Source organism: Pelodiscus sinensis, unplaced genomic scaffold (genome assembly GCF_049634645.1).
Source record: "Pelodiscus sinensis isolate JC-2024 unplaced genomic scaffold, ASM4963464v1 ctg59, whole genome shotgun sequence".
In the NCBI taxonomy this organism is placed as follows: Eukaryota; Metazoa; Chordata; order Testudines; family Trionychidae; genus Pelodiscus; species Pelodiscus sinensis.
The window spans coordinates 620,597-642,544 of NW_027465846.1; the positions used below are offsets into that span (position 1 = coordinate 620,597).

Below are 21,948 nucleotides of genomic sequence, written 5' to 3' on the forward strand. Positions count from 1 at the left end.
AGAGACCAGTTAACGTGGTCCTGGGCCACGGGATCCACCCCCGGGGGAGGAGAGACCAGTTAACGTGGTCCTGGGCCAGGGGAACCACCCCCGGGGGAGGAGAGACCAGTTAACGTGGTCCTGGGCCAGGGGAACCACCCCCGGGGGAGAGAGACCAGTTAACGTGGTCCTGGGCCACGGGAACCACCCCCGGGGGAGAGAGACCAGTTAACGTGGTCCTGGGCCACGGGAACCACCCCCAGGGGGAGGAGAGACCAGTTAACGTGGTCCTGGGCCAGGGGAACCACCCCCGGGGGAGGAGAGACCAGTTAACGTGGTCCTGGGCCACGGGAGCCACCCCCGGGGCAGGAGAGACCAGTTAACGTCGTCCTGGGTCACGGGAACCACCCCCGGGGCAGGAGAGACCAGTTAACGTGGTCCTGGGCCACGGGAACCACCCCCGGGGGAGAGAGACCAGTTAACGTGGTCCTGGGCCACGGGAGCCACCCCCGGGGGAGAGAGACCAGTTAACATCTCCAAGGGCTGCAGACTTAGGGAGGGAGAATGATCCCCCACCTCCAGGCCCAGAGGCCCTGGGTAAATTCCTCCTCCCAACCCCGGGGGACATTCTGGGCCCCCATTTCTACCCAAGGTGAGGGGGCAGCGCTGGCCCCAGAAATCCTGGCAATGGGGCCCCATAAAGGGCACGTTAGGGTTGACCGGAGACGCGGGGCAAGACCCACACCGCCCTCCCCCCACCCCTTCAGGGGCCCAATGACCTTTCCCTGCCCTCGCCCCAATTGTGAGGTCACCGTCTCACCAGGATCCACGAGCCTCTCGGGGGGTAAAATCACCCGCAGCAAAACTGCCTCCCTCCCAGTCCCCGCTTCCCCTCTTTTTATTTTAAACACATAATTTCCCTCGGCAAACAATTTGCAAAGGCCACCACTGCCCCCCCCCCCCCTCCCAAAAAATCCTTTTGGAAATCTGAACACCCCTCCTCAACACACGACTGTCATCCCAACGTTTCTTGCTTTGCTGGCATGTTTCTCAGTGGAATTGGGGGGGGGATGCCCCCACTGTTTTGAATTTCCCGCCGCTAGTGAGTGGCGATTCCTCAGCAGCTGCGGCGCAAAAAGGAACCCGGCCTTGGACAGAGGCTCACCCAATGCCCGCGATGGTCACGTCCAAGGTTGCCTGCATTTTTTCCACCCACGTGCGGAATGAATTTTGTTCCATGCACCGAGGCACGGGCAGATGTGCACCACCAGGAAAAAACACAGGCTGTGGGCGCTCTGCTCGTCCTCTGGGTGGCTTCTGAATCTCTGCGAGCGCCAGATCCCAGGGCACAATGATCACGTCCTAACCCAGAGAGCGCCTGGCTTACTCCCCAAACCAAGGCCTTGTCTCCCTTCCTTTGCCAGCACTAGCAGCTCCGCCGCTGGATTCTCCCTGCACTCTTAGCCCCCCTGCCTTCCAGCCCCATGGGTGACCCAGAGTTCCACAGGGCTTCGGACCAGAAGGATCCAGGGGGTCTTCTGAGCATCACAGAGCCCTGAAATCTCACCTAGCTCCCCCCCCCCCCGCTGCGTTAGTGTTCTCAGCGGTTCTCAACCAGCCGGTCGGGACCCCACAGTGGTTCGCGGCTCCGTCTTGATAGGATCGCCAGGGCTGAAAGCCACAGGTAAGAGCCCCGTGGGCAGCGGGGCGGGGTGAAGCCACGAGCCCCTGGCTGAGTTAGACCAAAGCAATTCACACCTCGAAAGGCTACAGGCCCCGAATCCTTCCCTCGCCATCCCGGACCCCCAGCAAGGTGTGGACATGATACACCGGGATAACAACCTATCATACCAACCAGACCAACACACTGAACAGCAACCTCTCTGTAGCAACTGTCTCTGCGCAGGATGTATTGCAACAAGGCTACAATAACAACTGTCCCAACACCTGGCATGTGTACCCACAACCTGACATTAACCACAATCCCCACACCTGGCGCTCAGCAACACCCCGCCAGGAACAATCACACCAATGCAGGGTATAGTAACAACCGGATAACAACAGCCTTCCCCTGGCAGGGCATAGAGTAGCCACTGTGGAGTAACAATCGTTCCCACCCATACAATAGAACCTTGACCTTCGACTTTCCCTGCCAACATACACACGCAAACTCACTCACACACACACAGCAACATCTTTCATTAACAGCCCTCCCCACAATGTGTAGCTACAATCCTACATTAACAACCATCATCACAGGATGTAGTAACACCTCTAGAGCAAAAAACACACACACCATTCATAGCACCAACCATTTATTGACAACCAGCCATACACAGGGTATTACAACATCTTGCATTAACAACCATCCCCACAAACAGTTTTAGTAACAATCCTGCATTAACAACCATCACCACAGGATGTAGCAACACCTCTACAGCAGCAAATGTTTTCTCTCACACACACACACACACACACACACACACACGTATTGCAACATCTAAGCAATAAAAACCATCTCTACACACCAGATACAGCAACAATCCAGCATAAATTCCATCCTCACACACAGCACATAGCACCAGTTCTACGGTATCAACTGTTCTCACGTCTATGGCACAGAAGCAACCACACGCTAACAGCCACCACACTCACAGTGTCTAGCGTCAAACCTACGTTAAAACCTGTCCTCACACACAGTGGATAGCAACATCTCTGGATGGCAGAGGAGCAACCCTGTGCTACCAACCAGCCCCCTCCCCCAGTGTATAGCAACAGCCCTATAGTAACAAACATTTGCACACACCATGTGTAACCCACATCCCAGCATTAACAACCATACATGCAGGGTGCATCTAGACTGGCAAGATTTCTGTCTACACTGGCCGCTTGAATTTGCGCAAGAGCACTGACTTTGTAATGTGCAAAATCAGTGCTTCTTGCGCAAATACTTTCACGCTCCCGCTCGGGAAAAAGCCCTCTTGTGCAAGAATACTTGCGCAAGAGGGCCAGTGAAGACAGCTCAGATTTGTTTTGCGCAAAAAAGCACCGATGGCTAACATGGCGATCGGGGCTTTCTTGCGCAAAATCGCATCTAGACTGGCCACGGATGCTTTTGCGCAAAAGCATCCGTGCCAATCTAGACGCGCTTTGGCAGAAATACTTTTAATGGAAAAACTTTTCCATTAAAAGTATTTCCGCAAAATCATGCCAGTCTAGATGCGGCCGCAGTGTATAGCAGCAAACTTACAGTAGCAGCCAACCGCACATGCCAAATGGTAGCAACCCTACCCCAGCAGCCGTCTCCACACACAAGGGCTACGTCTACACTGGCATGATTTTCCACAAATGCTTTTCACGGAAAAGTTTTCCGTGAAAAGCATTTGTGGAAAAGAGTGTCTAGATTGGCAGGACGCTTTTCCGTAAAAGCACTTATTGCGGAAAAGTGTCCCTGTCAATCTAGACACGCTTTTGCACAAAAAAGCCTCGAACGCCATTTTCGCGATCGGGGCTTTTTTGCGCAAAACAAATCTGAGCTGTCTACACTGGCCCTTTTGCGCAAAAGGACTTTTACCCGAATGGGAGCAGCATAGTATTTCTGCAAGAAGCACTGATTTCAGACAATAGGAAGTTCGTGTTCTTGCGGAAATTCAAGCGGCCAGTGTAGACAGCTGGCAAGTTTGCGGAAAAACTTGCCAGTCTAGACACAGCCAATGTGTAGCAACAAGCCTACATGAATCAAGACACTATTTGTGTCAATGGTGCAACAACCATACAACAGCAATCACCCCCACACACATTGTCTAGCAACATTCTTGCAGTAACAATCTCCTCTGCACAGTGTACACTAACCGCTGATCCTTAATAAACATCTTTACACACAACAAATAGCTACAACCCTGTATTAGTCCGTAGTTGACACGCTTTATTACAACTCTTACAGCAGTAACAGTCCCCGGTGCATTGCAGCAACTCTATAGAAATAATCATCCACACTCAATTTACAGTAGCAGTCCTAAATGAACAACCAATTGCTCACAGTGTATGGCAGCAACACTACAGTAACAAACAATCTTCAGTGTACTGTGACAACCCTATACATGCGGAGCATGATCGACACACTCAGCGTATATCAACATCCCTACAACAACTGTTTCCAAATACAACGTGTAGCAACCACTCTAGAGTAACAATCGTCCACACACCATCAGTCATAGAAAACTTACACGAGTAACTGTTCACACACACCCACAGAGGGTATAACAACCCTACATTTTACAACTGGTTTCGTAGTGTAAAGCAACCGTCCACTACAAACAACCGCCCCCTCATACCGCATATAGCAGCAACTCTACAGCAGCGACTGTCCTTAGAATACATAATAATCATCTACTAAAAACCATCATCACTGGGAGAATATAGCATCAACCCTCCATTAGCAACCATGTGTGCACACACACGCACACACTATAGCAGGATGTATGCCAACCCTCCTATAACCCTACATCAGATCCTGTTGACACACACACTTTACTCCAACCACAACCCCACACCATCTATAGCAGCCACAACCCCACACCATCTATAGCAGCAACCCTACAGTAACAACCGTCCACGTGCAGCATGCCACGAACAGTTCCCACACGTGGTGTATCGCAACAACCTACAGTTAAAAACCACCCATCCGCATCGCAGACAGCAGCATGCCTGTACCATGAACAGTTCCCGCACACGGTGTATTGTAGCAATTTACAGTAACAATCGTCCACGTGCGCTGCGGGCAGCAGCATTTCTGTACCACTGTGTCTGGGCTGTTGCCCCGCACTGGCACATAAGGGGTTAAAACACCTTGGGTGAGAGCTGGGGCTGGGAACCAATCACAAGCAGACTGGAGGCAGCCAATCAGGGCCCGGCTGGGTCCTATAAGAAGGGCTCCTGGACAGGAGGTGATCACTCTCGCCCCAGCTCCCTTGGACAGAGCAGAGCTGGGGGAAGGCAGGATGAGCCGGGGGCAGCTCTGGCCCACATAAACCTCAGGCTGACACCCAGCAAAAGGGGCCCAGGGAGGTCTGAAGGCTGCAGAGATGCAGTCAGGGAAGGAATAAGCAGCCAGTCTGCCCCCTCCCCCTCCCCTTGCCAAGGAGAAGTGGCTGGTTCTGGCTGCAGTTTGCCCCAGGGAAGGGGCCAGATGACCCACAGCTGTGGGCCACCGAGGCAAGTGGTGGCAGAGGGGGAGTGAGCTCCCCAGGGGAGGGGAGGACCCCAGAGTGTGTGTGTGGCCATGGGGCAGTGCCCGGGGGAGGGGGCACCCCGGTCCAGGAGGGACATGGAGCCTGACGCGACCTGGTGGAGAACGATGGGGACGACAAGTAACAGCGGGCGCAAGGTCAGCCGGAAGAGGACGCTTCAGAGGGGGAGAAGAGCCAAGTCCCTGCCAGAGCAGTGAGTCCCAACTGGTTACAGCCATCAACAGTTCCCACCCGCAGTGTATCGCAGCAAACCTACGTTACCACCGGCCACGTGCACCATGCCTAGCAGTATGCCTGTGCCATGAACAGTTCCCACCCGCAGTGTATTGCAGCAAACCTACAGTTACCACCGGCCACGTGCACCATGCCTGGCAGTGTGCCTGTGCCATGAACAGTTCCCACCCACAACTTATCACAACAACCCTACAGTTACCACCGGCCACATGCACCATGCCTGGCAGTGTGCCTGTGCCATGAACAGTTCACACCCGCAACTTATCACAACAACCCTAAGGTTACCACCGGCCACGTGCACCATGCCTGGCAGTGTGCCGGTACCATCAACAGTTCCCACCCACAACTTATCACAGCAACCCTACAGTAACCGCTGGCCATGTGCACCATGCCTGGCAGTGTGCCTGTGTCATGAACAGTTCCCACCTGCAGTGTATCGCAGCAACCCTACGGTTACCACCGGCCACGTGCACCATGCCTGGCAGTGTGCCTGTGCCATGAACAGTTCCCACCCACAATTTATCACAACAACCCTATGGTTACCACGGGCCATGTGCACCATGCCTGGCAGTGTGCCGGTGCCATCAACAGTTCCCACCCACAACTTATCACAGCAACCCTACGGTTACCACCAGCCCCGTGCACCATGCCTGCCAGTGTGCCTGTGCCATGAACAGTTCACACCCACAACTTATCACAACAACTCTACGGTAACCACCATCCACGTGCACCATGATTGGCAGTGTGCCGGTACCATGAACATTCTCCACACATGGTGTATCTCTGCAAGCTACAATAACAGCTGTCCATGTGCATAGCAGATAGCAGCATGTCTGCATCATGAATAGTTCCCACACCTGGTATAACACTACAACCCTAAAGTAACCACCGTCCATGTGACCGTGGCTAGCAGCATGCCTGTACCATGAACACCTCCCATACGCAGTGTATCGCAGCAACCCTATAGTAACCACCGGCCACGTGACCGTGGCTAGCTGTGTGCCTGTACCATGAACACCTCCCACACGCAGGCTACGTCTAGACTGGCATGATTTTCCGGAAATGCTTTTAACGGAAAAGTTTTCCGTTAAAAGCATTTTTGGAAAAGGGCATCTAGATTGGCACGGACGCTTTTCTGCAAAAGCACATTTTGCGGAAAAGCGTCCGTGCCAATCTAGACGCGCTTTTGCGCAAAAAAGCCCACCCACCCCCGCGATCGGGACTTTTTTGCGCAAAACAAATCTGAGCTGTCTACACTGGCCCTTTTGCGCAAAAGTTTTGCGCAAAAGAGACTTTTGCCCGAACGGGAGCAGCATCGTATTTCCGCAAAAAGCACTGATTGCTTACAGTAGGAAGTCAGTGCTTTTGCGGAAATTCAAGTGGCCAGTGTAGGCAGCTGGCAAGTTTTTCCGGAAAAGCAGCTGATTTTCCGGAAAAACTGGCCAGTCTAGACACAGCCGCAGTGTATCGCAGTGACTCTACACAGTAACCACCATCCACGTGACTGTGGCTAGCTGTGTGCCTGTACCATGAACACCTCCCACATGCAGTGTATCGCGGCGACCTCCAGTAACCACTGTCAACAAAGTGTAGGCCCCGTACCGGGAACACTGGGCAGACACGCTGCACCACGCTGCCCCCCCTCCCCGAACATGGCTTACAGGGTTCCCCCTCCCTCTCCATTTCCCAACAGTCCCTGCACACAATGTGTAGCAGCCGCCCTATCGTCACAACCGGCCCCGCTTGCCTGCAGGAACCAGCCTCCGCCCCTGGAGAGGGGGACGAGGGCTTATGGCCAGAAGTGACCCACTCGATCAACATGCTGTCCCACTTCACAGCACCCACCAACCGCGCCGCCCGTCACGAACCCCCGGGATCCCAGGCAGGGAGCCGACGGGCCCGAGGTGAAATCGCGGCATCCACATGCTTCAGGGGGAGGCAAAAGGCCAACCTGGCCGGGCCGGGGAGAGATCGCTTCAGCAAAACCCACCTCGGAGCTCCAGACCTCCCCGCCCGGCGGCCCGTCTCCAGCCGACGTTTCAGAGGAAGGAGATTTTTATAATATTGCGATCGCCTCCGGCCCCACCGCCCGGCCTTGCAGGTGGAGCTCGGGGGGAAACTAAGGCAGCAGGCTGGCACCATATGAGAGACCCGCCTCCCCCCCCCGCCACATCCGTGGCTATTCCAGGGCAGAACTCCTCCCCCCCCCAAGTTCCAAGCCCTGCATCCTGCCCCCTAACGACTCTCCCCTTTCTCCCCCGGTACTGACAGTCTTGATCCAATGGGGCCAACTGATCCCTCCCCTCCGTGGGGCACCCCACGCACCGGGACAGCCTGCTGCAAGCCCAGCAACCAGCACGACAGCCCGCGCGCGCCAGCACTGCCCCACCCGAGCGAGCCCAGCGCTGGGGACCCCCCCTCCCACCCGCCTGCTCCCGCCTCCCCGCCCCCTGGCCTCTCCCCGGCCTCTGGACACACAGAGGGCCCTTTTCACTGGCCGCCCATCAGGTTCACAGCCTCTTCAAGGCCCTCCCAAGCCGTCGCCTGTTAACCACCCCCCCAAATGTTTAACCCACTCTCGCCACCAGCCAGCACTCGCCCGCTCCGGCCGCCCGGCACCCCCACACCAGACCCCCATGGGCAACCCCCCCCCCCCCGTTTAACCCACTATCAGCTCCCCCACCTCCATTTTATTTCAACCCCTGCCACCCTACAGCCACTGCTGTAGTTAACGGGCCGCACGCAGTGCCCAGCCGCTGGGCGTGGTAGCAGTACCCAGGAAGGAGCTGGCACCTGGCAAGCTAGCACCCCAAATCCCCCCGCAGACACACCCTCAAAGGCGCTGCTCCCCTCCTTCCCAGACCATACAGAGCGTAGGCAGGGGGGATGTCCCGGTCACAGCCGGGATTCACGTCTGAAGCCAAAGGCGGGGGGGTCTCTCCCCCTCTTTCCCGAAGGGGAATACAAACCAGGGGACTCCACTCCCCCCCCCCGAAAATAAAAGCCCTTTTGGAAACAAAATGTTTGTTTAAAAGGATGGGGGGAGGCTCTGAAGAAAAAGAACAACCCAAGGAAAACACACACTGCAAGGCCTCATCACACAGCACAGTTAACCTGTGGAACTCCTTGCCGCAGGATGTTGGGAAGACCCAGAACCTGAACAGGATTCGACAAAGTGCTAGATAAATGCATGGAGGTTAGGTCCATCGATGGCTGTTAGCCGGGCTGGACAGGAAGAGTGTCTCTAACCTCTGTTTGTGGGAGGCTGGAAAGAGGTGACAGGGGAGGGATCACATGGTGACTCCCTGTTCTGTTTGCTCCCTCTGGGGCACCTGGCGCTGGCCGCTGTCGGAAGAAGGATCCTGGCCCAGATGGACCTTTGGCCTGGGAGAGTTCTGATGTTAAAACTGTTCCTGGTGTTTATCCTCTTCTCCGGGGGGTAAACAACGTTCTACGGTTTCCTTTTTTGATCTTTTCGTTCCACGTTCCCCTCCCTTTTTCAAACGTTTTTAGTCCAAAAGGATTTTTTTCAACAAAGTTTCGTCTCCCCCTCCAAGAGAACTCTTCCCTTCTGAAAGAAACTTTTCAGCGAAGAGGGAGGAAAAACCCTGCAAAATATTGGGGGGGGGGGGGGGAATGATTTTTTTCTGTTTGCACTGGTCTTTTGCAAGGCGGGAGGGGGGGGGCAAATTGTTTTTCCCCAGCAGCCCCTGGCAGGCCCCTCTGCCTTTCCCGTTGGTTTTAGACCCCCCTCGCCACTCCCCCAACCCCTTTGCCTTCCTAGCCGGGAGGCCAGGAGAGATCAACTCAATCTCGGCGGAGCCCGGCTGTGTCAGAGCGCCCAGCGCGCCCCCTTCCAGGCAGCCGCCAAGCGTGGACGGGCAGCCGCCGCGCGCAGGAGAACCCTTACCAGACTCCCAGCCAAAGCCACAGCGCTAAACCCCTTTCGCTCAGCCCCGGGCGGACGCCGCTTAATCCAATTGCAGGCCGGCTTAGCCGTATCGATTTAATCCGATTTCTGCCAAGCCCGGTTGAGCCGGGTTTAAGGGCTCTCCGCGCATGGGCTCGTCAGATGGGGTTTTGTCTGCCAGCGCCCGGTCAGCTCCGCGGGCTGGGCAGCCAAAGGCCGGTTACAGCGGACAGGGGTCGGGGAGAGGGGCTGAGTCCTCCCCCGCCCCGGCCCCTGCTCAGCAGGCCCCGCCGCCCCCACCCTGCGGCCTGTGACCTCGGGACGTCAAAAACAGAAAGCAAAACTGAACCGCGGCGCCGGCCCCAGGCCCATCGGTCACACCAGGAGCCGCCGGGCGGCGCGGCCAGCGAGCGGCCGGTTAACCGGTTCCCAGGCAGCGTCGCCCAGAGCGGGAGAGGCTTGCTGAGTACCTGGCTAACTGGTTCCTGGGTCCCATCTCTGCCTCCTTCCCGGGACAGGCCGCCGTAGCTCCCAGCTCTGCCATTTCGGGAGCAGCCAGTGGTAGGCGGGCGGGGGAAAGAGGCGTGGGCTAGGGGCTTGGGGCGGGGACGGAGCTTGGGGGTGAGGCAGGGGGCCTGGCAGGGAATATTACCCCCTTGGCAGCCCCAGACTGACAGGGCAGTGAAATCACAGCCCCCCTCTCTCCCCTCCCCGCCCTGGTTGACACCCCAGACCGGGCCAGGTTCTGGTTGAACTATTCCGAGTCAGGCTGAGGTTTTCCACCAGCGTCACCCCCAGCGTCGGGGCCGGTAGATCCATGTGAAGGGCCCTGCGTCCTACGGTCAGGGACCCAGAGGGTGAGAGCAGACGGCAACCGCCCACTTGCCAAGTCACCCCCCCTTCTAAGCCCCCCATCCTCCCCACTTCTAAACCTGAAGCCAAAATCTTCCTTGGTGAAGGACGTCGGGAGGGCGTCCCATCGCTCTGACTGGACCAGGGTCCTTACAGCCGGACCGTTTGTACGTGGCCAGCTGCTCGGGGCACAAACTGTCCGAACTAGCCCAAAGAGCAGCTCCCCCGGCAGCGTCCGGCGGCCCTCCTACACGTCAGCAAACCACAACCGGACCGTCGGGAGGTTCCAAACTCCACGAGCCATCGAGACCGAAGTGGACAAGCAAAGAGCTGCGCTCGAAACAACAGCGGTTCAGGTTGCAAAAAACAAGCGCTACCAAGGGAGGGGCTGACCGCGGGAATACCCTTAACTCTGCCCCCCCCCCCCCGTGGGGCCGCACGGGGATCCAATCCTTAAGGCCATGGCCACGTGGCCAGATTTGCCACCAGGCCCCTGGGGCCTCTTGGAGGGTGCCACTTTTCCACGGATCTGTGCATCCGTATTTTTCACGGCCTTGCTTCCTGCACGCCACTCAAATCTGGGTGGCCGGGCCTCGCGGGTTTCCCCGTGGCGCCCGCCATGCCTGTCTCAGTGCGGGAATAAAGGACGCTTCCCAGCATGCTGCGGGACGAGAAGCGGGGCGGGGGGAGGGGTGGCCTCTGCCCCACCTTGCAGACAGGGAAGCGGAGAAACACAAGGACGCATGGGGGGGTTGGGTGCCCGATTCAGGGCACCCCAGGGCTTGTTTTTCAGCGCGGGTGGCATGTTGTATCATCAAACCTTAGCACATGTGGAGCGCTGCCAATCAGACCCCACAGGAGGTGCTAGACCAGATTTTGGAGTGGGGGGGCCTAAGCTGTACTCCCCCCTTTACTCCATCCGCATCCACCAATGACCCAAGAGTGGGGAGCGAAGGCCATAGATCCAGGAGTGGGGAATGTATGGGGGTGAGGTTGGGAGGCAGTGTGGAGTCCTGCGTGTGGGGCAGCGGCCGGGACCCTGGGTGGCAGCGGTGCCCACAGGCAGCAGCTGGGACACTGGGTGGAAAAGGTGGTGGTGCTCGAGGTCCCCGCTAATCTTTGCCATCCCTGTGCAGAATAAATTTTGTTCGGTGCGCCAAGGTGTGCGCCAATGTGCACCACCAGGAGAAACGCAAACCCGGCTGTGGGCACTCGGCTAATCTCTCCCGCCTGAGCACCTGGCATACAGGTACCCCACCTCACCCCTGCGACTTCCCATGCCTGTGCCCCACCAGACCTGCCGAAGGGGGAGGGGCAAAGGGGGCAATTGCCGCACAGCTTTGAGGGCTAGAAGGGCCCTGTGCTACGCTCCAGGCAGCTCTAAGGGCTGACTGCCTGAGGCCCCGCCCCTTCCATCCGAGGCCCCGCCCCTTCCCGGCATGCAGCGCTGGCCCCGCCCACTCCTTGACCCCTGGTCCGTGGTGGCTGTCGGCCCCACTGGCGACCACCTATCGACACTTAGATTTTCGTGACTTGTTCTGGCCCCTGCAGGAACTCCACGGCAGGGCTAGAAACCAGATCCCCAAGGGATTGCTTTCACCGCGAGACTCTCCGTTTCCTTCCTGCAAGCCCCTGCCTTGTTCACTGCCCTTCTTCCAGCAAGGGGGGCTGTGGCGGGCACCCGCCCCCCCCCCCCAGCCCCGATTCATCTCCCGAGCACGGCCCTGGTGCGAGGCAGGGCCCCCGTGCCAACACGAGCGTGTGATCACACAATCCCTGGCTATTCAAAGGCACACGCATGGGAGCGAGTGACGGGCACGGGGAAACTCAAACCCAGCATTTGCCTACATGTGGAGGCCTTGATTTTACCACCTTAACGTTCCTTTCCCGCCGCCTTTTGGGCTGACATTTCCAACGTGGGGTTTTTTGGAGCCACAAGGGTAGGTTTCCAGAGCCATGCCGCACGCCCAGGCCTGCCAACGGGGGGTGGAGGAGTAGGGGGACACTGACCCGGAGCTCAATGAAAGGGCCCAGGGCGCCCAGCAGTGGCTGCTGCTACTGTGACAGCAATGGCACCCGGAGTCCCGGGCCCTTACGCGCCAGGCGGCGCTAAGGACTGGGAGAGGGGCGCGCCGGGGTCTGGACAGCGCTGAGGGCTGGCTGCTCCCAGCCCCGCCCCTTCTGCCCGAGACCTGCCCCCTCCGGGAGCGTGGTGCGGCCCCCCCCCACATCTTGCTCTGCGGCCCGGCATGGCTGTGGGCTCCCCTGCCACATGAGCAGCCCACGTGACTGGTAGCACTAGAAGGCTGTTATCCTCCACCCAGACCTCGTCGCGGGAGGGCGATGGAGACGCACGCTCGGCCGGGGGCCCACCCCAGAGGAACTTTGGGGTCCAGGATTCTGGGGGGGGCACACCCACACTGCAGGGGGAGCGCTCGTGGTTACAAACCCTTCATCCTGTGCTCCTCCCTCTGCTCCCCTCTGCTCCGATCCCGCCTGGGCAAGTCCTGCCCCGTCTGCTCCCCGTGCTCCTAAGCCCACGCCCCCAGACTTCTGCCCCCTTCGGCCGTCCCTGGGTTCCTCCCCCTGCTGCAGCCCAGTCCGGACACACCAAGTAAACACTGCGATGCGAGCAAAGAGATTTCAGAGCCTCCCCACGTGGCCAAATGGGGGCAGAACCTCACCGCACTGGGCAAAAAGGCCCCACCCCAACCCCAAGGCTCCCACCCCGGCCAAACGTCCAGCCCCGGCTTCTCCAAACCAGGGTGTCCCCGAGCAACGCCACTCACGTTAGCGGGCACGGGAAGCGCTGCTCACACAGACGAGCCGCCAGACGGAGTCTGACCCCTGCTCCATCTAGCCCAGCGGCCTGTCTGCAAACAGTGCCGGTGCCAGATGCTTCCGAGGGAATGAACCGAGAGTGATCCGTTCCCTGTCGTCCAATCCCAGCTTGGAGATTTGGGGGCCCCCAGAGCATGGGGTCACCTCCCCGGCCTTCTGGGCTAATAGCCATTAACGTCTCGAATTCTTTTTTCCCCGCCCAATTCTACTTTGGACCTTCCAGCAAGGAGTTCCACAGGTTGTGCGTGGGGCGAAGCGCATCATCCTTAAGTTGGGGGGTGGTGTAAATAACACTTCCCCTCTCTCCTTCCGCCACGCCATTCATGCTTGTAGAGATTGCTATCGCTTTCCCCCCGCAGCGGTCTCTTTTCCAGGATGACTAGGCCCCGTCGTTTTAATCCTCTCCTCAGATGGAAGCTGTTCCCAACCCCTCATCGTTTTTGTTGCCCGTCTCTATACAGTTTCCACGTCTCCTCTCTCCTGCTTCAGAGCGAGGACCCCACAGCCGCACGCCGCATTCGAGTGTGGGCGTACCGTGGCTGTACTCAATAGCACTGATCTTGTCTGGCTTATTATCCACCCCTTTTCCTAACGGGGCCGAACCGGCCGTTGACTTTATTCCGACAGCCGCTGCGCGAGGAGCGGGCGCGCCCAGAGCCCTCGCCACGACGGCGCCGAGAGCTCGCGCTGGGGCGGGAAGGGGTCCCGGGGACCCCGGCGCTGTCTGGGGAGAGGCCGGAGCGTCTCTCCCGAGGGGCGGTACTTCGCGGGTGTCAGCGCCGCGCGCCAGCTGCCAAGTGTGGTGCCGAGTTTTGCGAGAGCCCTTCGCCCGTCTGCTTGGGGTTTAACTCTCTGCAGCCACTGGGCAAACGTGGCCCCCGCACCGGGCGCCTCTTCCCAGACCCGCTAGGAGTGTCACCCGGCCCTGGGCCCAGCGCAGACCCCTGGGGGCCCCGCTGTTCACCTCGCTCCGCGGCGGAACGATTATCCCTTCCGCGGCATTTCCATCTTGGCCCCAGCTACCGATCCGGGACAGGCCCGTCCCGCTCACGCCCCGACTGGCTGCTCTGCTCAGAGCCGCCGGGGAGAGACCTTGGCAAAGGCGTCCGGAGGGTCCCAGTGCGTGATACCCGCTGGGCCCCTCGCCCGGCCGTGTTGGGCCCCCACCCAATGCCAGTCGCTCGGCGAGGCGGGACTGCCCCGTACAAAAGCTGCATGGACTCTTCCCCCTACAGACCTTGCTCACCTCCACGGCGGGTCGTTCTGGTCTTTACTGTCCTTTCAACCCGTTTGCTACCGAAATGGGGCTCCGGCCTGGCATGGCCGGGATCCCCACCGGAGCCTTTTTTAACCCCATGACGGCGCGTCGGGGTTCCCCCATCTCCTGCACCCCCGTAGTGGCACGAACAGACTCCGCCAGCCAGTCGAATAGAGGGAGTTTATTGCTTCTCCAAGATTCAGCACAGATGCAATCTGGGTACAGGAACTGGGGCTAGGAGGCCTCAGGGCCCCCCGCTTGAGATGGGGGCTGGCTGGGCCCTACAGTCCCAGCCCCCCTCCCTAGCCCCTTCTCCCCTGCTTCCCAGACAGAAACTCTCTTCCAGCCTTGCCCCCCAGCCAGCGGTTGGTCTCCGCCTTCCTCCCTTTGTCTCTCTCCCCGGGAGGCGACCTGTCAGACAGGTCGGAAGCCCCTTGCCTAGTGACTCATCCGCTGTCCTGTTGGGCCGTGCTACCCACTGCCCAAGCCCAGCAACCAGCAAGGCACCACCATAGCACACCGGGTTATAGAGCAGACAGCTCCCCCCACTATGTCACACCCCCCCAAGATTACAACAGCTCCCTGGCACAGCGGGTACGTCTACACTACAGCGTTGTTTCGAAATATCTAACTTCGAAATAGTTCCTTCGAAATAACGCGTCTCCACACAAAACACATTTTGAAACAGCGTTTTTCTATTTCGAAATTAACACGTCCACACTGAGTGGACGTCGAATCGCATTTAAGGCTGGTTGGAACCAGTTCCGGCAGGCATCAGGTCAGACGTTGGCCAGCAGGGCACCCTGGGAAGGGCTGGAGGCCCCCTATTTCGAAATAAGCGTCTACACAGCGCTTAGCAATTTCGAAATTGGCGCTATTCCTCGCGGAATGAGGTTTACCAATTTCGAAATAAGCCCTCCGCTATTTCAAATTAATTTCAAAATAACGGAATGGCTGTGTAGACGCTAGGAAAGTTATTTCAAAATAACGGCTGTTATTTCGAAATAACTTTGCTGTGTAGACATACCTAGAGGCTGTGTCGAGACTGGCATGATTTTGCGGAAATACTTTGAACGGAAAAGTTTTTCCATTCAAAGTATTTCCGCGAAGGAGTGTCTAGATTGGCACGGATGCTTTTGTGCAAAAGCATCCGTGGCCCGTATAGACGCGCTTTTGCACAAGAAAGCTCCGATGGCCATTTTAGCCATCGGGCTTTCTTGCGCAAAAAATTAGGGTGTCTGTCTACACTGGCCCTCTTGCACACGTATTCTTGCACAAGAGGACTTATCCCTGAGCGAGAGCGTTAAAGTATTTGCGCAAGAAGCACTGAATTCTTACATTAGAACGTCAGTGTTCTTGCGCAAATTCAAGCAGCCAGCGTAGACAGGTGGCAAGTTTTTGCACAAAATCTTGCCAGTCTAGACACACCCAAAGTGAATTAAGCGACAGGTTACATGCGCTGGTCCCTGTACACTGAATGCTTGGTTGGCCGCCTGAGAGATACTCAGATGCCTTCCAGCTGATTAGCAGAGCGCCCACAGCCAGCAGCATGTGTGTTTCTCTTGGTGGTGCGCATCCGCACATGCCTTGGTGCACAGAACAAAATTTATTCCCCACTTGGATGGAACAAAATTAGAGGGCCCCTTGGTTCCATGCCGCAGTTAGTAGCTCTGCAGTTTCAGATTTGGCTTCTACTGAGCTCCTGGGTGACTCATGTCCGCCTGGTAACTTGTTACCACCTCTCCCGGTCCCTCAATCAGGGACAGTTCCTCAGATCGGTCCCCTCCAAAGAATGACTCTAGGTCACGACGTTCCCTCCCGTCTTCTGCCACAGAAACTCGATGGGAAAAAAACCATTTCGTTTCCCCGCAACCGCCCGGTGTTCCTTGGGGGCCGTGTTAGCCCTTCGACCAGCCGGCCTTCTTGCTTCCGAGGTGCTGACAAGAAACTTCTCTTTTCTAGGTTTTGTGTCTTTTCCTAGTTGCCATTCAAAGTCTTTTTTGGCCTGTCTAATTATCCTTTCACACTCACCAGCCTTTATGTGCCTACTTTCCTCAGGGGTCTTTGACTTCCAATTTTTACAAGATGTTTCTTGTCTCTACCTGCCTCCCTTGCTCTGTGGTTTTAGCCACGGTGGCGTTATTTGGCTCTCTCGCTGTGTGCATGTCTTTTCAATCTGGAGCACGTACCCAGTTTAAGCCTCTTTTAAAGGCGTCCACGCAACTTGCGGGCCTTTCACTATTGCGACTGTTCCCTTTCGTTTCCATTTAATTAAACCTCCCTCATTTGGGGGAGCTTTCCAAGTGCCGTGGGGGACAGGGTTGTAAACCAAAAGGACCTGGACACACTGGAGAAATGGTCGGAGGTCAATAGGATGAAATTTAATAAGGACCAATGCAAAGTGCTCCACTTAGGAAGGACCAATCCGTGTCTCACACACAGAATGGGAAGCGACTGTCTAGGAAGGAGAACGGCAGAAAGGGATCTAGGGGTCAGAGTGGACCACACGCTAAATTTGAGTCAACAGTGCGACACTGCTGCAAAAAAAAAAGCAAACCTGATTCTGGGAAGCATGAACAGGAGTGCGATGAGCAAGACAGGAGTCATTCTTCCGCTCTGCTCTGCGCTGGTTAGGCCTCGGTTGGAGTTGTGTCCAGTTCTGGGCACCGCATTTCAGGAAAGATGTGGAGAAACTGGAGAGGGTCCAGAGAAGAGCAACAAGAATGGTGAAAGGTCAAGAGCACATGAGCTGTGAGGGAAGGCTGAAGGAATTGGCCTTGTTTTGTTTAGAAAAGAGAAGACTGACAGTGGTTTTCAAGTGCCTAAAAGGGTGTTAGGAGGAGGAGGGCGGGGTGGAAATTGTTCTCCCTAACCTCTGATGATAGAAGAAGCAATGGGCTTAAATTGTAGCAAGGGAAGTTGAAGTTGGACATCAGGAAAAACTTCCTGTTGGGGGGGGTTAAACACTGGAATAAATTGCCTAGGGGGGTTGTGGTATCCCCATCTCTGGAGATACTGAAGAGCAGGTTGGACAGACGCCTGGCAGGGATGGTCTAGATGGTGCTTGGTCCTGCCGGGAGGGCAAGGGACTGGACTTGACGACCGCTCAAGGTCCCTTCCTGTTCTCGGATTCTACACTCCTGTGGTTTTCTAGAATTCCGCTTGGCGGAGGGGGGGTTCCCCCCTTCAAGGCTGGGCCATTGCAGGACGTTCCGGGTGCTGTTCCCAAGCAGTTGGACCTCTTGGACAAGTGAGGACTAAATCGGGACTTGTCCTGTGGGTCCCGGGATGAGCTGATCCAGCTGCCACGTCTCGTGTCTAGACACTTTCCCTCTGCGTCCTGTCCCGGGAGACCCGGCGTCCCCGTCAGTATGGGGCTTGGGCTTTCGGATTCGAGAGCCTCTCTAATCTCCCTCGGCGTTCCCCGCTCCGTGCCCCGTCCAGCTCCGGCGGTATGTTCCTGCGGCATTTGGGTCCACAGAGATTCATTGGCGAGGTTTACTCCGTAGGATTCGGTGCTTGCTTGCGTGTGTAGCACTCCCCACGCACACACCCCCCAGCGGGGCCCGCTCCGTCGTTCCTATGTATTTTTAATTGGGATTCCCATGTCGCGTCGACTGCTCACTTAAAACCCAGTTCTCCCAGCTGGGCAGGTGGCGTCCTTACATCCGGAGACAGGCACGTATCAGACTGGCCCATGCTGAGCTGTCAGCCTTCAGGTGGGGTACTGGAAGGGGACTCTTTCGCTGGACGGCTTCTCTTCCGGGCCTTCCTGGACTTTAGCAACTTCTCTCCTCTCCTGTTGACTAGGATATATAAAATCCTGTGGACTACACCCTCCTCTAAGGGTCCAAGCCACAAGCTCCTCCACGCTCTCCCCCACCCCTTAGTTTTCAAACTCCGCTCCAGCCTTTCCAACTGTACAAGCCCGCCGGCCGGTTCCTCTGGGGCATCGGGGGAGCCCATCCTTCCTGGGGAGACTCCTCCCTTCCCAAAGTTGCCCCAGTCGCTGGTAAATCTAACTCTCTCCTCCCGACACCATCGTCTCACCCGCGCAGCCAGACCCTGCCGGCCGGCCCGCCTACCTGGCCCCACGCATGTGATTGGCTTGTTCCCCTCCCACAAGAAAAGGCAACTGAATAGGCAGCAGGTTTAAAACACAGGGACGGCTTTCTGCATGCCACGCACGGCCAACCTGTGGAACTCCTTGCCACAGGATGTTGGCAAGACCAGGACTTGGAACGGGATTTTAAAAAGTGCTAGATAAATGCATGGAGGTGAGGTCCATCGATGGCTGTTAGCCAGGCTGGGCAGGGAGGGTTTCCCTAGCCTCTGTTTGTCCGAGACTGGGAACGGATGACAGGGGAGGGATCACTGGATGGTTCCCTGTTCTGTTCGCTCCTCTGGGGCACCTGGCATTGGCCGCTGTCGGCAGACAGGACACTGGCTTGGATGGATCTTTGGTCTGAGCCGTTCTGATGTACATGGAACTGGAAGCATCTACTAGGGAGGTCCTGGGTTTTAAACCTCTTCCCAACTGCTTACATTTGGCCTCCAGGACCTCTCCCCTACTCCCCCCTACGTCGGAGGGTCCGTACATGCAACTGGGACTTCCAGCTCCGTCCCGGCGCCGCACGAAACTCGGTCAAGATGTCACCTTTGAACCCTGCAGCCCGAGGTGGCCTCACAAAACCCCCGCTCCCTGTATTTCTAACGATCCCATCTCTCACTCGACTGGCCGGTCTCTTCTAATAACGTGGGGGTCCCCTGCAGCCTTCCCGCTAACAGCTTCCATGCATGTGCGGAATAACAGTCGCTCTGCGCACCGAGGCATGGGCGGATGTGCACCCCCCGGAGTAGCACATGCTGCCAGCGCTTTGCTCATCAGCCGGCCGGCCCCGGACTCTCTTCCAGGAGGCTGCCCGAGCGTGCAGCTGGCCGGGGACACTGGTCCCCTGCCCCAGAGAGGTCTCCTCGGTGCGAGAGGCCACCGGGCACCATCAGGAAGGAGGGTCCCCGGAACCGGCTCGTTTCCCGCTGTTCCGGCTGGAGGTTCTCCTTCCCCGAGACGTCCCTCCTCCCCAGCAGCGCGCAGGCTGTCAGACTGGGGGTGGGGGAGCGTCTCTCGTCTCCCGCCGCTGCTCCAGTTCTGCCTCTCCGGGATCCGGAGCCGGGACTCGGGCTCCGAAGGCACCGCCCCTCCAGGCAATGGGCCGCGCGGCAGTCGGGGAAGAGGCCGGGCGCACCCTGCGGCTGGAGGTGGCGCCTGCCTGCTTCATGCCCGGGCCGGGCCGTGTTTCTCGGGGGGTGCGGGGAGTCAGTTTCCTTGGTGGGGAAAGCCCCTGGCCGAAGTTCAGAGACGGTTTCTCAGGCGTCTCTGGCTCATGCGCCCTCTCGAAAGGGCAAATCTGGCTGTTAAATGGTCCAAAACCTGTGTCTGCAGGGCACATGCGCCAGCCCCATGGAGCCCCATGGCAGCTTCACAGAGCCCCCTGGCAGCCGCACTGAGCATGCTCCAGCCCCACAGAGCCCCTGGCAGCCGCACTGAGCATGCTCCAGCCCCACAGAGCCCCTGGCAGCTGCACTGAGCATGCTCCAGCCCCATGGAGCCCTCTGGCAGCCAGAGCATGCTCTAGCCCCATGGAGCCCCTGGCAGCCACACTGAGCATGCTCCAGCCCCGCGGAGCCCCTGGCAACTGCACTGAGCATGCTCCAGCCCCATGGAGCCCCTGGCAACTGCACTGAGCATGCTCCAGCCCCACGGAGCCCCCTGGCAGCTGCACTGAGCATGCTCCAGCCCCGCGGAGCCCCTGGCAACTGCACTGAGCATGCTCCAGCCCCATGGAGCCTCCTGGCAGCTGCACTGAGCATGCTCCAGCCCCGCGGAGCCCCTGGCAACTGCACTGAGCATGCTCCAGCCCCACGGAGCCTCCTGGCAGCTGCACTGAGCATGCTCCAGCCCCACGGACTCAGGGGCGGGGGGCAGGAGAGGCCTCTCTGGAACATGTCACTGAACCCAGGCGTGGAGGTCAGGTCCCAGCAAAGCTGTAGCTGCCTAGCAAAGGAAACGCGAAGAACTACGGAGTCAGAGCATTAAGGCTGCAATGCCAAGCGCACCCGGGCTGGGGGAATTCAAGGGTTAATCCTGACTACTCTGCCCCCCACCGCCCGTGGGTCTGCACCAGCGTGCCCTGGGGTGGCCTCTCAGGAGAGATTCAGGGGCCACCTAGCTTTTTAGCACCGCACTCCCAGAACCGGCAGCCTGTGTTTCTCCTGGTGGTGCCCATCTGCATGCGCCTTGGTGCACAGAACAAAATTTATTCTGCACATGGAGGGAAACAATTAGCGGGAACACCAGCCTGCACTTTGATCTCGCCCTTCACAGCATGAGCTCACCCTACTTTCCCCACAGGATCTCGAGCGCAGTCACGTACACACCCCCATCCGAGGTGGGGGACCCCCCGGGGGGGTCCTGCCCAGAGGCCACAACTGAGGTCAGGGCCTCCCCCATCCCGCAGCACCGTCCCCCCAACAGAGACCAGGGGGCTCGCCCCCACTCGGATCCTGCCCCAACTGAGATCCAGCCCCCAGTGCGTCCCTGCTCCCCGAGTTCTCTCTGTGCTGCCAGCTCACAGCCTGTGGGAACCCAGGCCCCTCAGCCCCCATTGTCCAGTGGGGAACCAGACCTGCCCCCCATCCCCACCCATTTCGACAAGGCAGGAGCCCCTGCAGGGCTGTGTCTGGGGGAGAAAGGGGGGTTGAGTGGAGATTTAGGCAAACCCCCGGACTCCCCAAATCCAGGCCCGCTGCACCCCCTGGGAACCCCACAAAAATACTAACCCTGACCAGGGCTCTGATCCCAAAACATGTCCCCTCGGTTCCCCCCACCCCCCGCAACCACGGTACACTCCGGTACGGCCTGCACCTGCCCACCCAGGCCCCAATGCGGCCCCTTCCCCCCCACAGCCTACATCCTCCCCAGCCTTCCTACACCCCCACCCAACCCCCCGCAACCACGGTACACTCCGGTACGGCCTACACCCGCCCACCCAACCCCCCGCAACCACGGTACACTCCGGTACGGCCTACACCCGCCCACCCAACCCCCCGCAACCACGGTACACTCCGGTACGGCCTACACCTGCCCACCCAGGCCCCAATGCGGCCCCTTCCCCCCCACAGCCTACATCCTCCCCAGCCTTCCTACACCCCCACCCAACCCCCCACAACCACGGTACACTCCGGTACGGCCTGCACCTGCCCACCCAGGCCCCAATGTGGCCCCCTTCTCCCCCACAGCCTACATCCTCCCCAGCCTTCCTACACCCTCCTCCCCCACTCCACGCAGCTTATATCCCCCATCCCAAAACACAGCCTCCTCCCATCCCCAACCTGCACCCCCATCCCCAACACGCAGTCCCTCCCCCACCCCACACAGCCTGGACCCCATCCCCAACACACAGTCCCTCCCCCACCCCACACAGCCTGGACCCCATCCCCAACACGCAGCCCCTCCCCCACCCCACACAGCCTGCACCCCATCCCCAACACGCAGTCCCTCCCCCACCCCGCACAGCCTGCACCCCACCCCCAACACGCAGCCCCTCCCCCACCCCACACAGCCT

General features: G+C 58.3%; 1 protein-coding gene across 5 annotated transcripts in view; it reads right to left on the reverse strand.

Annotated features, from left to right (window-relative positions):
- Positions 1 to 21,948, reverse strand: part of LRRC4B (leucine rich repeat containing 4B) — a 42,015-nt gene that overhangs the window by 3,603 nt on the left and 16,464 nt on the right. Inside the window, exon 2 of one of the 5 annotated variants that reach the window (XM_075914910.1) lies at positions 8,712 to 9,070. The exons of 3 other annotated variants lie outside the window; for them this stretch is intronic. The gene's annotated coding sequence lies outside the window, so the exon portion shown is untranslated. Of the gene's footprint in view, positions 1 to 7,787; positions 7,871 to 8,711; positions 9,071 to 21,948 lie in introns of those variants that run through there. One more of the 5 variants, XM_075914912.1, reaches the window with a different exon arrangement.